The sequence below is a fragment of the Ornithorhynchus anatinus genome, chromosome 4 (assembly GCF_004115215.2).
Source record: "Ornithorhynchus anatinus isolate Pmale09 chromosome 4, mOrnAna1.pri.v4, whole genome shotgun sequence".
Classification (NCBI taxonomy): Eukaryota; Metazoa; Chordata; class Mammalia; order Monotremata; family Ornithorhynchidae; genus Ornithorhynchus; species Ornithorhynchus anatinus.
In genome coordinates this window covers 73,423,817-73,438,906 of record NC_041731.1, presented here as the reverse complement: position 1 = coordinate 73,438,906, position 15,090 = coordinate 73,423,817, and the positions used below count along the sequence as shown (strand labels likewise).

The window sequence follows — 15,090 nt, the reverse complement described above, 5'->3', positions numbered from 1 at the left end:
GGCAGGTATACCTAGAAGTGGCAGGTGTCTACCCATAAGGAGACAGACATAAACTATTTTCAAATGAAGAAATCAAAATAAGTAGCAACATAAAATTGAATAGATGTGTATGTTACCCTCAAGTGCTGAGGAAGGGTGTGAAAAATGCTTATTCATAAGAGCTTGAGATGACTGATGGGGGGTACTGGTAACTAGTACTTTGGGGTACTGGTAACTAGTCAGTGGAGTTTAGTTGAAGAGAACAAGAATCAGGAAGGCTTTGAATATGTGGAGAGCTGTGGTCTGTTTGATTTTAAGAGGGAGGAAGTTCCAATCTGGGCAAACAGAATGTGGAAATGGATGATGGTGAGAGAGCCAAGAAAAGGGATAGCTTGGAAGGTACAAAGAGAATGAGCTGGGTTGTGTGAAGAGGGCAGACATATATGAAGGGGTGAGTTAGCAGAAAGCCTTGAACCTAATTAGGAAGCATTTTTACTTGAGGCAGAGGAACATGGCAAGCCAGTGGAATTTTTTGAGGGTTAAAGAGATATATGTGTGCCACACATCACAGCTGAAAACAGTACCATCGTCCAGCTCATCTTCCACAGCATTTCCAGCATACACCCTTTCCTCTTTGCCCAAACTTCCATCAGTCTGGTCAAGGCATTTTCCATACTCCATTTTGACAACTTAATCAGTCTTCTCATTGATTTCTTTGCATTCACTTGCTCCTTCAACCCCAACCCTTCCCAAACTCTTATCAAACTCTCGCTCCCTCCCTATCACAAAATTTGACCTTCCCCGGCCATCTTTCATTCAGTAGTATTTATTGAGAGCTTACTGTGTGCAGAGCTTTCTAACTTGGTTATGTTGATCCAAGAAATTAACATATCCCATGCTGACAACTATATCAGCTTCTTCACTTACTTCTCTGCCTTCTGTCTCTTCCCCACTCTAAAGCATTCAATCAGCGTTCTCTCACCTACTTTACATTGCTGATTTCCTACTATAACCCAGTCCACACAGATTAGTCCTCCAATGGCAAGCTACTGGCTGTACCTAGATCTTGTCTATCTCATTGCTGACCAATTGCCCATGTCACTCTTTTTCCCTGAAATGCTCTTCCTCTTCCTAACTTACAGTCCACCACTCTCCCTATATGAAAAACATTATTAAAATCACATCTTCTACAAGAGCCCTTTCCTGACTAATCCCTCAGTCCCTACTCTACTTTTTGCACTGCCCATGCATTTAGATATTTACTCTTCAAGTACTGGAGATTCACCTCACTTTTGTTCAAAGCTATGATTAATTTTAATGTCTGTCTTACCCTCTAGGCTGCAAAATCCTCCTGGGCTGAGGTGTCTAGAGTTCTGTTATACTGACCTCTCCCAAACACTTAGTACAGAGCTCTACATAGCAGGTGCTCAATGAATACCATTGATTGATCTAATTTCTTCCCTCTACAGTTCATTCTTTACTTCCTTCTCAGTGATTTTTCTAAAACAGTGGTCTGCACATATCTTCTCACCCCTTTAATTTTGGAGAGTAAAGCTTCTCTCACATGCACCTACCTGTGATCCTAAATCTTTTCCAGCCTTCTCCAGGCTTTGGTTTTGAGGCAAAAAATCATTGGTATTTATTGAGTGCTTACTGTGTGTCAGAGTACTGTACTAAGCACTTGGGAAAGTATAGCAGAGTTATTGACATGATTCCTGCCCAATAGGAGCTTAAATTCTACAGGGGAAGACAGATATTAAAACAAATTACAGATAGGTGAAATAGTAGAATGTAATTTATACAAAACTGCTGTTGGGCTGAGGTATCAAAATGCTTAATGGGCATACTACATTTATAGTATATAAATATATATAGTATATATACTACATTTATAGTACAACAATTTATAGTAGCCATAACATCAGCACTCTGCTATGGTCACTTTGCCACAAATGAGTTCTGCATGGAAAAACAAAATTGCACTGTACTGCATCCTTGTGTCTCATTTCACATTTTTGCCAGACAGGAACATGACTAGCAGGAAAGAGAAACATATATTCTTCAATGAGTGGTATTTACTGAGTTCTTACTATGTGCAGAGCACTTACTAAGTGCTTTGGAAAGTATAATTCAACAGAGTTGGTAGATATGAACCCTGTTCAAAGGGAGTTAACAGTCTACAGGGGAACACAGATAGTAAAACAAATATTACACAGTGGAAAAATAATAGAGTATAGGATATTTATATAAAAGCTGTGGGACTGGAGTATCAAAGTGCTTGAGTACACAGCTAAGTTCACAGGTGATGTGGGTGGGGAGGGGAGAGGAAAAATAAAGGCTTAGTTAGGGAAAGCTTCTTGGAGGAGGTGTGATTTTATGAGGGGTTTGAAGGTGAGGGAAGTGGTGGACTGTCAATATGAAGGGGGAGAGAGTTTCGGCCCAAGGAAGGATGTGGGCAAGGGATAGTGGTGGGATAGACAAGATCAAGGTTGAATCAATCGATCAATGGTATTTATCAAACTTTCTATGTGCAAAGTACTTTTCTAAGTGCTTGGGAGAGTACAATTCAAAAGAATTATCAGACTTATTCCTATGCATAATGAGCTCCCAGTCTAGAGGAGATCTTACAGTCTAGAAGAGAATAGTTTGTCATTGGAGGAGTTGAGTTTGTGGACTGGGTTGTAGTAGGGGATCAGTGAGATGAGGTAGAAGGGATAAACTTTGAGTCCCTATGTAGTTTGGAATCAAGTCCTAATGGCCTGGTTTTAAACCTAAGTGGCTCAGTCGTCTACAAGAAACTTCAATAGGCAACAGAATATCCATAGCGGAGGCACAGTCTGAAGGCGAGATGGGGTAGTCCCTTTTCTAGTCCCCAGAGTTCCTGATGTTAGCATGAATGCCCATCTGATCAACACCTACTTTGTTGTTCTGGATGACCTTGATGAAGGGAGAACATCAGCTATCCAACTGAGTCTGGAAGCACACACAGACACAATCTCATGGAGTAAACCTATCTTGCCCTGCACCAGTTCAACCCAAATCTTTAGTGACTATCTTGCTAAATTGAGAGAAAGTCTTGGAATTAAACCTCCCTAAAGGGTACAATATCATTATAGCTGTTAAGAAAAATCTGATTTTTATATGTTTTCAGCCTACTATAAGGTCTGTCCCCAAGATGAGATCTTCATAGGGATCATTTAAATATAATTATCACAGACATTTAAAATAATCTTAGTTGCCAAAACAAAATTCATGCCCTTTGTCACATTAAATTGAAATATGAAGTATTCTGTTGGCTGTAAATATATAATTAAATCTCCTCTAATATGGGGGTTAGGCTCTTGAAGAACCAAGTCTTGTGAAAAACAAATTATACTATATGTGCTTTGATCAATGTCAGAAGCAGCGTGGCTTAGTGGAAAAGCCCAGTTTTGGGACTCAGAAGTCATGGGTTCTAATCCCGGCTCTGTCAATTGTGAGCTGTGTGACTTTAGGCAAATCACTTCACTTCTCTGTGCCTGTTATCTCATCTGTAAAGTGGGGATGAAGACTGTGAGCCCCACGAGGGACAACCTGATTACCTTGTATCTACTCTGTTGCTTAGAACAGTGCTTGGCACATAGTAAACACTTAACAAATACCAACATCATTATTATTACATGCTTGCACACCATTCCTTCTGATGTCACATTCTGTCCTATCCAGATTTTCATTGATGGAAGAACATTTTCTTAATTCCACCATAGCTTTAAATCTTGTCTACTTTTATTTTTTGTTGTCTGTCTCCCCCTTCTAGACTGTGAGCCCATTTTTGGATAGGGCTTGTCTCTATCTGTTCCCGAATTGTACTTTCCAAGTGCTTAGTACAGTGTTCTGCACACAGTAAGTGCTCAATAAATATGATTGAATGAATGAATGGATGAATCAAAAATTTACAATAAAAACACACATCATGAGAGAAGCTATTGAATTCTGATTTGCTGGTAACAATAGTTTAAAAAACCCTAGAAATTCCATGCTCTTCCAATTCCAATGTGAGATTTAAGATGCCTGGGGCCTGAGGGGAAAGTGAGACATATATGCCCTCACTAAATCATTATATTCTTGTTCTCTCTTGTAATTTATTTCTAATATTCTTTATTGGTGAGTCTTACCCTTGCTGAAAGTGTTTGCAATGCACAACCTTCTCCTTTATTCATTTTTATTTGTCCTGTCAAGTGGTTTCTTCTTGTTCCAGCAGATTGAATAATTTGAATAACAATAATAATAATTATGGTATTTTTTAAGCACTTACTCTGTGCCAGACACTGTACTGAGCACTAGGGTGAGTACAAGCAAGTAGGGTTGGACACAGTCCCTGTCCCACGTAGGGCCACAGTCTCAATCCCCATTTTAAGAAGCGGTAACTGAAGCCTAGAGAAGTGAAGTGCCTTGCCCAAGGTCACACAGCAGACAAATGATGGATCTGGGATTACAACCCATGATCTTCTGAGTCCCAGGCCTGTGCTCTGGAGTCAGTACAGTACACCAATATAACTCCCATGGGGAAGTTCAAACTCTGTTCTTTGGTTATTTTCTTCTTTGAATATGGTTAATTGATAGGGATAACAGGGTAATTATCCTAGTCCCTGACACTCATAAAAGCTATATCTGCACTGGCTCTCCTTCCCTCCTCATGACACAACCCAGATACACTGCCTTTTAGGGATTCCAACCCTCTTTGGAATCTTCCTGGTGGCAAGGAAAGCCACACATTTGAATAGTAAGTGAAGTACTTGTTCAGTGCTTACTATGTGCAAAGCACTATACTAAGTGCTGGAATAGAAAAAAAAAAATAAACAGATTGAGACCAAGAACTGGGAGAGATGGGAAGTCAGCATTGGCTACATCATATCTCTGGTGAGCCCCAGATACACACAGTGTTGATCGGGGAATAAGGAATGCAAAGGTGTAAGAACTGAACTTTAGCCTTTTAAGCTGTTTCCCAATTTCTCACCAGCTAGTAGACTTCCTCTTACTTTTCTAAAAATTATCTCAATAAACAGCATTCTTCTGATGAGTATCTAAGTCTTTCCAAACTCACTTTTCAGTAACAGTCCTGTCTCAGGGCTTCCACAACTTTTAAACGAAAATGTTCTTTCACTTTAGTTGAAATGTTTTCTTTTGCAATATATCCTTTGATGCTTTTTATCACCCTCACACTTGATCAACCAGTCTCCAGTACTGAATGACTGCCTGCAGTGGAGAAGCAAATTAAACTACCTCTACCTTTTATTCTTTCCAAACAGCCAAGACTTTTAATCCTTTTCTCTCATTTCATATAGATAGGGTGAGTATATCAATTCACAATTATTGTGATTTTTACCTTTCTAAACCACTTGGATTTTTAAAAAACCCAAGCAGCATCCTGAATTCAGCAAGAGTTTGAGACTTAGAAAAAAAAAATTCCATGAAGGTGTGAAATTAATTATTACTGATCCTAGTAAAGATGTTGTTAATAACATTTAAAATGAAATAGAACTATGTGATTTTGTCGGATGAAAAAATACAAGCCCTTGTAAGAAAAGTTGAAAGCATACCCATGAGAAGTTTTGGGTTACTTTGTTGATTAAGAAATGTTTTCTCTGCTCTTTCCAGCTCAGCAATGACAGAGATAAATTTTTTTAAAAGTGTTCAAGCAATATGACATGACATGCTTTTCATATCTTGAGGACTATTGGTCACCTTTAGATTTTGTAAGATGTGATCTGAAGGGCTGTTGAATTCAAACTCAGCAGAAGCACAGTAATCTGAGAAAATTACACTTCCTGGAGAATCTATATTCTGTCATGAAGGAGAAATGAATAAAAAACATTTAAATGTCACACACTATAAATTCTGAGATGGTTTTTCCCATTTGCACAGCAAAACTGATTTTGAGTGAATAAGAAGTACCACTGGTTCAGAATGCAGCAGGTACATATTTTTATAGCATTTTAAAGAAATCCATGTTTTACATTATTAAAGTATTGGTATTTGAGAGTTAATAAGGGGTTCCAATGGTTCAGAATACAGCAGGTACCTGTCTTTAAAGCATTTTAAAGAAATCCACGTTTTACATTATGAAAGTATTGGTATTTGAGAGTTAATAAGGGGTTCCAATGGTTCAGAATACAGCAGGTACCTGTCTTTAAAGTATTTTAAATAAATCTATGTTTTATATTATTAAAGCATGGTTATTTGAGAAGTTTTGCTTTGTGAATATAGAAGCAGCATGGCCTTGTGTAAAGAGCAGGGGCCTGGGAGTTAGTTAGAGGACTGAGGTTCAAATTCCAAATCTGCCATTTGCTTGCTGTGTGACCTTGGGCAAGTCACTTAACTTCTCAGTGTTTCAGTTGCCTAATCTGTAAAATGGGGTTTGAATACCTGTTCTTCCTACTACTTGGACTGCAAGAACAATGTGGGACAGACCGTGTCCCACCTGATTGACATATCTACTCAACGGCAGGGACTGTCTCTATCTGTTGCCGACTTGTTCATTCCAAGCGCTTAGTACAGTGCTCTGCACATAGTAAGCGCTCAATAAATACTATTGAATGAATGAATGAATGAATCTACTCCAGTGCTTAGAAAAGTGCTTGACGCTTAACAATTATCATTGATAAAGGGATACAAATACCACTCATGTAGGTTCAGAAGTTTGGATTCATCCATCAATTAATCAGTATTTACTGAGTGCTTATTGTGTGTACAGCACTGTACTGTGCCCTTGGGAGAGTACAATAGAATGGAATTGGTAGGTACAACCCTTGCCTGCAGAAAAAAACTTCCTGTCTATGGGGGATACAGATATTAAATTACAAATAGAGGAAATGACAGGTTATAAATGAGGGAAGGGGAAGGCGATTTGGGGAAAAGGGCTCTGGAGCCAGCCAGTCCCTCTCCCCACTTAAGTTCAGGGAATTCAGGGGATCCTCTGCTCTCCATTTCCAGCACCAAGAAAAGCTGGCTCAAATGGGAGAAAAGCATCATGGCCTAATGGATAGAGCATGGGCCTGAGAAGCAGAGGACTTGGATCTTAATCCCAGATCTGAATAATATTAATAATGATAATAGTAATTGTTGAGAGCTTAGTCGGTGTGTAGCACTGTTTTTAGCACTGGGATAGATACAATTTTATCAAGTTGGTCACAGTCTCCATACCCTATGGGTCTCACAGTTTAAGTAGGAAGAAGAACAGGCATTTCATCCCCATTTTACATACAGATGAGGAAACTGAGGCACAGAGAAGTTAAGTGATTTGATCAAGGTCACACAGCAAGCAGTTGGCAGTGCTGCGGTTAGACTCCAGGTTCTTTGGCTCCCAGGACAGTGCTCTTTCCTCTAGGTCATGTGACCTTGGGCAAATTGCTTTGTGCCTCAGTTTTCTCATCCTTAAAATAAATAATTGTTCTACCTCCCACTTAGACTGTGAGTCCATGTGGGACAGGGTCTGTGTCAGATCTGATTATTCTCTATTTACCCCAGCACTTGGTACAGTGCTTGGCATATAGTAAGCACTTAATAATTAAAAAATATATATAGTTCAAAAGTGCTATGGGGTTGGGGGTAGGTTACTATAAAAATCTTTTAAGGGGTGATGACCTAAATAATAATTATAGTATTTGTTAAGCGCTTATTATGTGCTGAGCACTGTTCTAAGCATTGGCACTGTTCTAAGCGCTGAATCATAGGTGGTACAGATGAGGTGGTGAATAAGGTGTGGAAATCAGAAGTTAGTCAGGGAAGACTTCTTGGAGGAGTCTTTAGTAGGACTTTGAAGGTGGAAAGAGTGGTGGTCTCTCAGATATGAAAGAGGAGGGAGTTTCCTGCGAGGGGGAGGAGGTGGGCAAGGAGTCAGTGAGACATGAGATCCAGGTACTTTTGTCAAGTTAAGTTGTCATTAAGTTGTCAGTAGTTGACCAAAGTGTGCAGGTTGTGTTGTAGTAGGAGATTAGTGATGTAATGAAGGAGGGGGAGAGTGGAATGATTGTTTAAAGCCTACGGTAAGGAGTTTCTGTTTGATGTAGAGATGAATGGGCAGTCATTGGAGGTTTTCAATGTCCAGGAAGATGTAGACTAAAGTCTCTTTTAGAAAAAATGATCTGTGCAGCAGAGTGAAGTATGGACCGGAGAGGGGAGAGATAGGAAGCAGGCAGGCCAGTGAGGAGGCCGATGCAGTAGTCAAATTGGGATATGATAACAGACCATATTTGAGGATCATGGAATTAAGATCAGGAACTCACGTGTTCCCATCCACCTGGGTCTTCGGTCCCACTGTTTGACCTTTCCTCACCTGTATCTTCCTCTCTTATCCCCCATTAGGAATGGACAAAAGTAAAAACACTTCTGCTTGTGTTTTTGTACAGATCTGTGTATCTGTTTATACTGTTAAATACACACCTTTTTTTTTAATATTTAGTAGTTACATTCTTTGATTTTTATACTGGTATTATTTTATTTAAATAATAGCTGTGAACTATAAGCACACTAAGATTATTAGAAGGGAAAATCATACATATATATATATGTGTATATATATATATATACATACATATATATATACACACACACATATATATATATTATATATATAATGTGAAGCAATCTTGTTTAGTGTCGTCAGTAGCCAATCAACCCACACCTTTTTTTATAGTATTTGTTAAGTACTTATTGTGTATCAAGCACTGTACTAAGCACTAGGGTAGATACAATATAATCATGTTGAATATAGCTGTTTCCATTTTGTTCTTTAAGTTCAATAAGTCTAAATTCATATTTCCTTCTGAACTGATTTCTCCACCCAAATATCCCATCACATCTGATGAGGCATAATAAGCACTTAAATAGCATATTATCAACTTTTATTGATCAGTCTGTACAAATAGGAAATTAGAGGTCAAAAGGGTAAAAATTGAAGTGACTAAGACCATATAATATTAAAAAGTAGGAATTCTTTTTATCATATGAAGTTCATAGTTATTTGTAAGCCTTCTGAAATTTACACATTTAAGAGGTTAATTTTAACAAACTCTGACATTTATGACTTACTTTATCATTCTTTCTGGGCTTATATTTATAAAATGAAACCTAGTTTTTGCTTTTGAGATCATTAACTGAAGTAATGCTCCTTTTACAGGGTCAGTTAATTAAGTATGGTACTTGTCAGGATTAATATATCTGCTTGCTATTAGGATTTTAATTTTCTTGTGACATCTATGCAATGAAGCGATTACTAATTATAACTAATTATGCCCTAGGGGCTCCTTTCAGTCTTATGAAAATAACCTATCCTGGATATTCTAAATGATTTGGGCCTCATAACTACAAATAAGTATATATATATATATACATGAAGTCTAATGTAGATTCTTCCATTGGATTATGTATACAATAGGGCACATTTATGTCTCTGACAGTTTTTCCATGTTCAGGGAGTAGAAATGCTTCATATTAGCATTTTTATGGTGGGATGCATAAAGTAATTAATGGCTCAAGGTCTGATCTGCTTGTCATCTTCTAAGCACTTAGATCACTTCCTATCTTCACACAGTCAAACATTCTTCATCTTGAAATGTTGTAATTGGTTTTTCCTACCTTTGTGGATCTCTGTAAACCTGAATGTCATTTTTCTTACTTCAGATCAATTCTTCAAGTTTCCAGGGTAATTTTAAATTTATTCATTTGTCACATATAGTGCTGATCTCTCCACTTAGTTCTTCAAGGCTGATATTCTGTTTCCTAAAATGTATACTTTTAAAGAATAGTTCCATAGACAGAAGAAATATTTGAGGTGCTATGCTTTTGCTGGATCAAAAAAAAAATCTGGCTTTTTAGTTCAGCACTAGTGATATACTTAACAGGGATTATTTATTTTTAAACCTGTAAATTATTCATAATTTTCTGAAGTAATTCAGCAAAAGCAACCTAACCTTTAACACTAACTAGAAAGTATTATTTACAATAGACTACTTAAACTCAGTGAGAATCACTTTCTTTTTATTATATAACATTACATCACCATCCATGAATTGCAATCATGTAATTAAGGGAAAAAAAATCAGAAGTATAATTATACTTTTCGGTAAATTCTTGTTGTTTACAGACCCATCACTAACACTTTTGGCAAAAGATGGAAGTGCTTTAATTAATGCCTGTCCTAATTCTGTTAAGAAAATCAGATATTCTTAATAAGAGAAAAAATAAACAAATGCTAGCTATAATGCTTTAGACACTAGTGATGAAGATATAATTGTTCCTTCTTGAGTTTTCACTGATGGGACATTATTCATCCCTCGTGAATAAAATTTACTTTCAGAGGAGCCTTGAAATCATGTCTATGAAGAAAGGGACAAGGTATGGGTCTGTGGAAGAAACATGCATTGTGGGAAACCTGGAAATAATTTAATTGTTTGGTTCTCAATGGCTTATTAGGTGGCATCTCAATTAAAATATAACTGTGTATTTGGGTCAAATAAGTTCACTGTCTGAATCATTTTATCAATCAATCAGTTGTAATGTATTAAGTGCTCGCTGTGTAGAGAACACCCTACTAAGATCATGGGAAAATACAATATAAGAGGGTTGTTAGATGTGTTTCCTGCTCACAAGGACCTTACTAGAAATTATTCTGAAAATGATTTAGATTATTAAATGTAGCACTAATGATCTATGGCTCTATGTAAATCTGTTAGACTTTCAAACAGAAGTGGCTACACCATCTTCCCACTTTATACAGGACACTGCAGTTTTCAGCAGGTCTACTACTGACCTGATCCCAGTTCAGTTCTGAATGCTTATGTGTCTCTTTTTTTGTTTTGCTCTGATTTTTTTTCAATGTCAAGCTTCCCCCTGCTACATCCCTTGCTGCTGAATTCCACATCTCAGATGCAAAGCCAGAATTTATATAGACCTGTAACAAAAAATGCAAAGACTGCAGAGGAAATAAGACATGTTCAGGAATCTCCTCCCTACCCACCCCTCTGGAGAAACTCAATAAAATCATGTGAAATAATCATACTTCTACAAAATGGCGCCTGTGACATTATCACATTATGACATGTATCCTGCATAATGCAATGGAATCTCTGGACTATTTTTCTACAAAAAACATTCACTCTATGTTTCTCCACTCCTCAAGAATCTCTGGTGGTTGCCCATCCATCTCTGCATCAAACAGAAACTCCTTACTATTGGCTGTAAAGCACCCAATCACCTTGCCCTCTCCTACCTTACCACCCTGATTTCCTACTACAACCCACCCTGCACACTTTGCTTCTGTATTGCCAACTATTCATTTTCCTTTGATCTCATCTATCTCGCCCAGGTCCTGCTTCTGGCCTTGAATGGTCTTCTTTTCATATTCAGCAAACTCTCCCTCTCCCCACCTTCCAACCCTTCCAGAAGGTGAGACCTTTCCTAAAGAGGATCACATTTCCTCTTCTCCCACTCCCTTCTGTGTCACCTTTACACTTGTATTTGAATCTTTAACTTACCCCTACCTCAGCCTCACGACACTTATTCATTCATTCATTCAATAGTATTTATTGAGCGCTTACTATGTGCAGAGCACTGTACTAAGCGCTTGGGATGAACAAGTCAGAAACAGATAGAGACAGTCCCTGCCGTTTGACGGGCTCTCCATAATTTATTCAGTCTGTCTCCCCCACTGAACTGTAAGCTTACTATGGATGGGAAATATGTCTACCAATTCTGTTAAGCAGCGTGGCTCAGTGGAAAGAGCACGGGCTTGGGAGTCAGAGGTCATGGGTTTGAATTCCAGCTCTGCCACGTGGCAGCTGTGTGACTGTGGGCAAGTCACTTAACTTCTCTGTGCCTCAGTGACCTCATCTGTAAAATGGGGATTAAGACTGTGAGCCTCATGTGGGACAACCTGATTACCCTGTGTCTATCCCAGCATTTAGAACAGTGCTCTGCACATAGTAAGAGCTTAACAAATATCGCCATTATTATTACTGATTTTCCCAAGTGCTTAATATAGTGCTGTGTTAAAGTAAGCCCTTAATAAATATGATTGGTTGATTGATTGACTGAATTTGCAAGCACCATCAGTCGTCATCCAGGATATGCACACCTTGATTTTAAAAAAAAAGTTTTTCATTTTAGTATCAGTAGAACATATTGAACTATTCCAAAAATGGTGAAAACAAACAATTTGAAGTAGGCATTATCAAGGAAGAGGCAGTGTGCAGTACAGATTTTTAACTTTATCACAAATATTCATCTTTATCCATGTCCATTAGGGAAGGATTAAAAAATAGCACTAATGATACAGTCTTTCCTGGTTTCTGTATTTTCTCTTGTTCACTAAAAACTATCAGGGGCTCATGGCTGAAAGTAGCAGCATGAATTGGGGCAAGAACTTGGGTCTGGGAGTTAGAGGACCTGGATTCTAATCCCAGCTCTGCCACTGGCCTGCAACTCACCTAATTTAGTTATGCCTCAGTTTCCTCATCTATAGAAGGTAAATCAATAAGTCTTCTCCTTCCCCCTAAGACTGCAAGTCCTTGACTGTGACTAACCCCAACACTTCATATAGTGCTTGGAATATATTAAGTGCTTTACAAATACCATTACCATTATGAACAGTACAGTTGTTCTGTAAGTACTGGTATTTAACTTTCGTAAAAAGCCATTTTTCTTTAGACCATCTTTGCATTAGCGATGATTACTTAAAAGCAGCAGTACAGCAGTACAACAGTGCTAAATCTGGATGATTATCCCACTAAACAGATTCTTAAAAGATCATCAGGCTTAGGGAAGATGACAAGAAATAAAGTTGTTGTATCAAGGTATCTTCTTAATTTGCAGCCACCAGTAAGTATGTTTAGGGCTGTTAAAGCTTCCTCTATTTGGTTTGAGGATAATTTTTTTTTTAAGTTTGAAAGTTCTAAAAATCTTAGTGATGTTTTCACTTACCTCTCTCACTGTGAGTGTCCAAAGTTTTCAGTGGCACCAGACAATATTTTCATTCTGGGCAGAGACAGCCATCAGGAGGAGAAGGCTTTCCTGGCAAGTACAATTTAGGTCATGTAGAAGTTCAAAATATCCCAGACTATCATGCAAAGAATAATAAAATTTGGAGTTTATGACATCATGGAATAGCCAATACCTTCTGGATTCCCTCTACACATATGATGATATCTTAACTGTCTCAGATCAATTGGTATATGATATTTGTTGAGTGCTTACTGGGTCTCAAGGGCAGATGCTTTAGGGGAAAATAATAATTATGGCATTTGTTTAGAATTTACTATGTGTCTTCATATTCTACGCATTGGGGTAGTTACACCTTATCTGGTTGGACATAGTCCTTGTCTCACATTGGGTTCACAGTCTAAGAAAGAGACTATTGAATTCCCATTTTACAGATGAGGAAATAGAAGTACAGAGAAGAAAAGTAACTTGCCCAAGGTTATGAAGCAGACAAGTAGCAGAGCTGGGATTAAAACCCAAAGCCTCTCATTTCCAAGGTCGTGGTCATATTAGTAGACCACAGTACTCCTCAGAATTCACAGATATTTCATACTAATTCAGGATTTCACTCCCCTCCTAAAAATGAATTGGTGTATTTGCAGTTAGGGAAAATGGTGATCTGGTAACTTCTGATAATTCTTCCCTGTGATTTTTCAGTAATTGTGGTAAACCCAGTGTGTGTGGCCAGGGATTATATCTCTCTTTATTGCTGAATTGTACTTTCCGAGCACTTAGTACATTGCTCTGCACACAGTAAACATTTAATAAATGCATTTGGATGAATGAATGAATGAATGAATGAATGAAAATAGATAGGCAGTATGGTTTGGTGGCAAGAACACAGGCCTGGGAGTTGGAAGGCCTGGGTTCTAATCCTGGCTCCGTCACTTGCCTGCAGATGACTTATTTCTCCATATATCAATTTCTTCATCAGTAAAAATGGGGATTAAATATCTGTTCTCCCTTTCATTCATTCAGTAGTATTTACTGAGCACTTACTATGTGCAAAGCACTATACTAAGTGCATGGAATGTACAATTCGGGAACCGATAGAGACAATCCCTGCCCAACAAGGGGCTAACAGTCTAAGTCTCCCTTCTGTTTGGACTGTAAACATCAGGGAATGCATGTGATCTCTTTGTAGTATATCTAGTCCACATAGTTGAGTGCTTAAACAAATATGACAATTATTAATTCTCATTGATAAAGGCATATCAAGGAACTTGATAGAAAAACATCCCATACTAAGTATAGCTGTGAAGATATTTGAATATCTGGAGAAAGACATATAAACAATAGGTGATGGAGCTATAAAATGAAATTATTATTTTCATCTTAATTTGCTTCTTCTAAAAAGCAAACCAAAATTTTATAAAATTGGGGGTGACTATGAATGTTTTAATTAACAGTCCAGAGTAAAAGAAAGTCTCTACTTAACTCATATAGGCTATTTAAATCAAATGGTGGGAGGCAGTCCCTCATTTTCCAAGCTAAATGATTTTGGAAAAAGGAAGAGGTGTAGGTACAGCAAGAAGTATATATCCACTTGAATACATAAACAAAATCATAGAGGACACTACGTCCTCTCCTGGTTCTCCTCATATCTCTCTAGCCTGTCATTCTCGGTTTCCTTTGTAGGCGCCTCCCCCCCCTCCCATCCTCTAACTGTTGGAGTTCCTCAAGGGTCAGTTCTTGGCCCTCTTCTGTTCTCCATTTACACTCACTCCCTCGGTGAACTCATTCGCTCTCACGGCTTTGAGTATCATCTCTATGCAGATGATACGCAGATCTACATCTCCGCCCCTGTCCTCTGCCCCTCCCTTCAGGCTCGCATCTCCTCCTGCCTCCAGGACGTCTCCACCTGGATGTCGGCCCGCCACCTAAAACTCAACATGAGCAAGACTGAGCTCTTCATCTTCCCTCCCAAGCCTGGTCCTCTCCCAGACTTCCCTATAACCGTGGATGGTATGACCATCCTTCCCGTCTCTCAGTCCCGCAACCTTGGTGTCATCTTTGACTCAGCTCTCTCGTTCACCCCACACATCTGATCCGTTACCAAGACCTGCCGGTCTTACCTATACAATATCGCCAAGATCC

The 15,090-nt window shown here is 38.4% G+C and overlaps 1 protein-coding gene and 1 pseudogene across 1 annotated transcript in view; one reads left to right on the top strand and one right to left on the bottom strand.

Annotated features, from left to right (window-relative positions):
• Positions 1–660, bottom strand: part of LOC100081141 — a 74,573-nt pseudogene extending 73,913 nt beyond the window's left edge.
• CSMD3 (CUB and Sushi multiple domains 3) overlaps positions 1–15,090 on the top strand; it is a 778,187-nt gene that overhangs the window by 104,427 nt on the left and 658,670 nt on the right.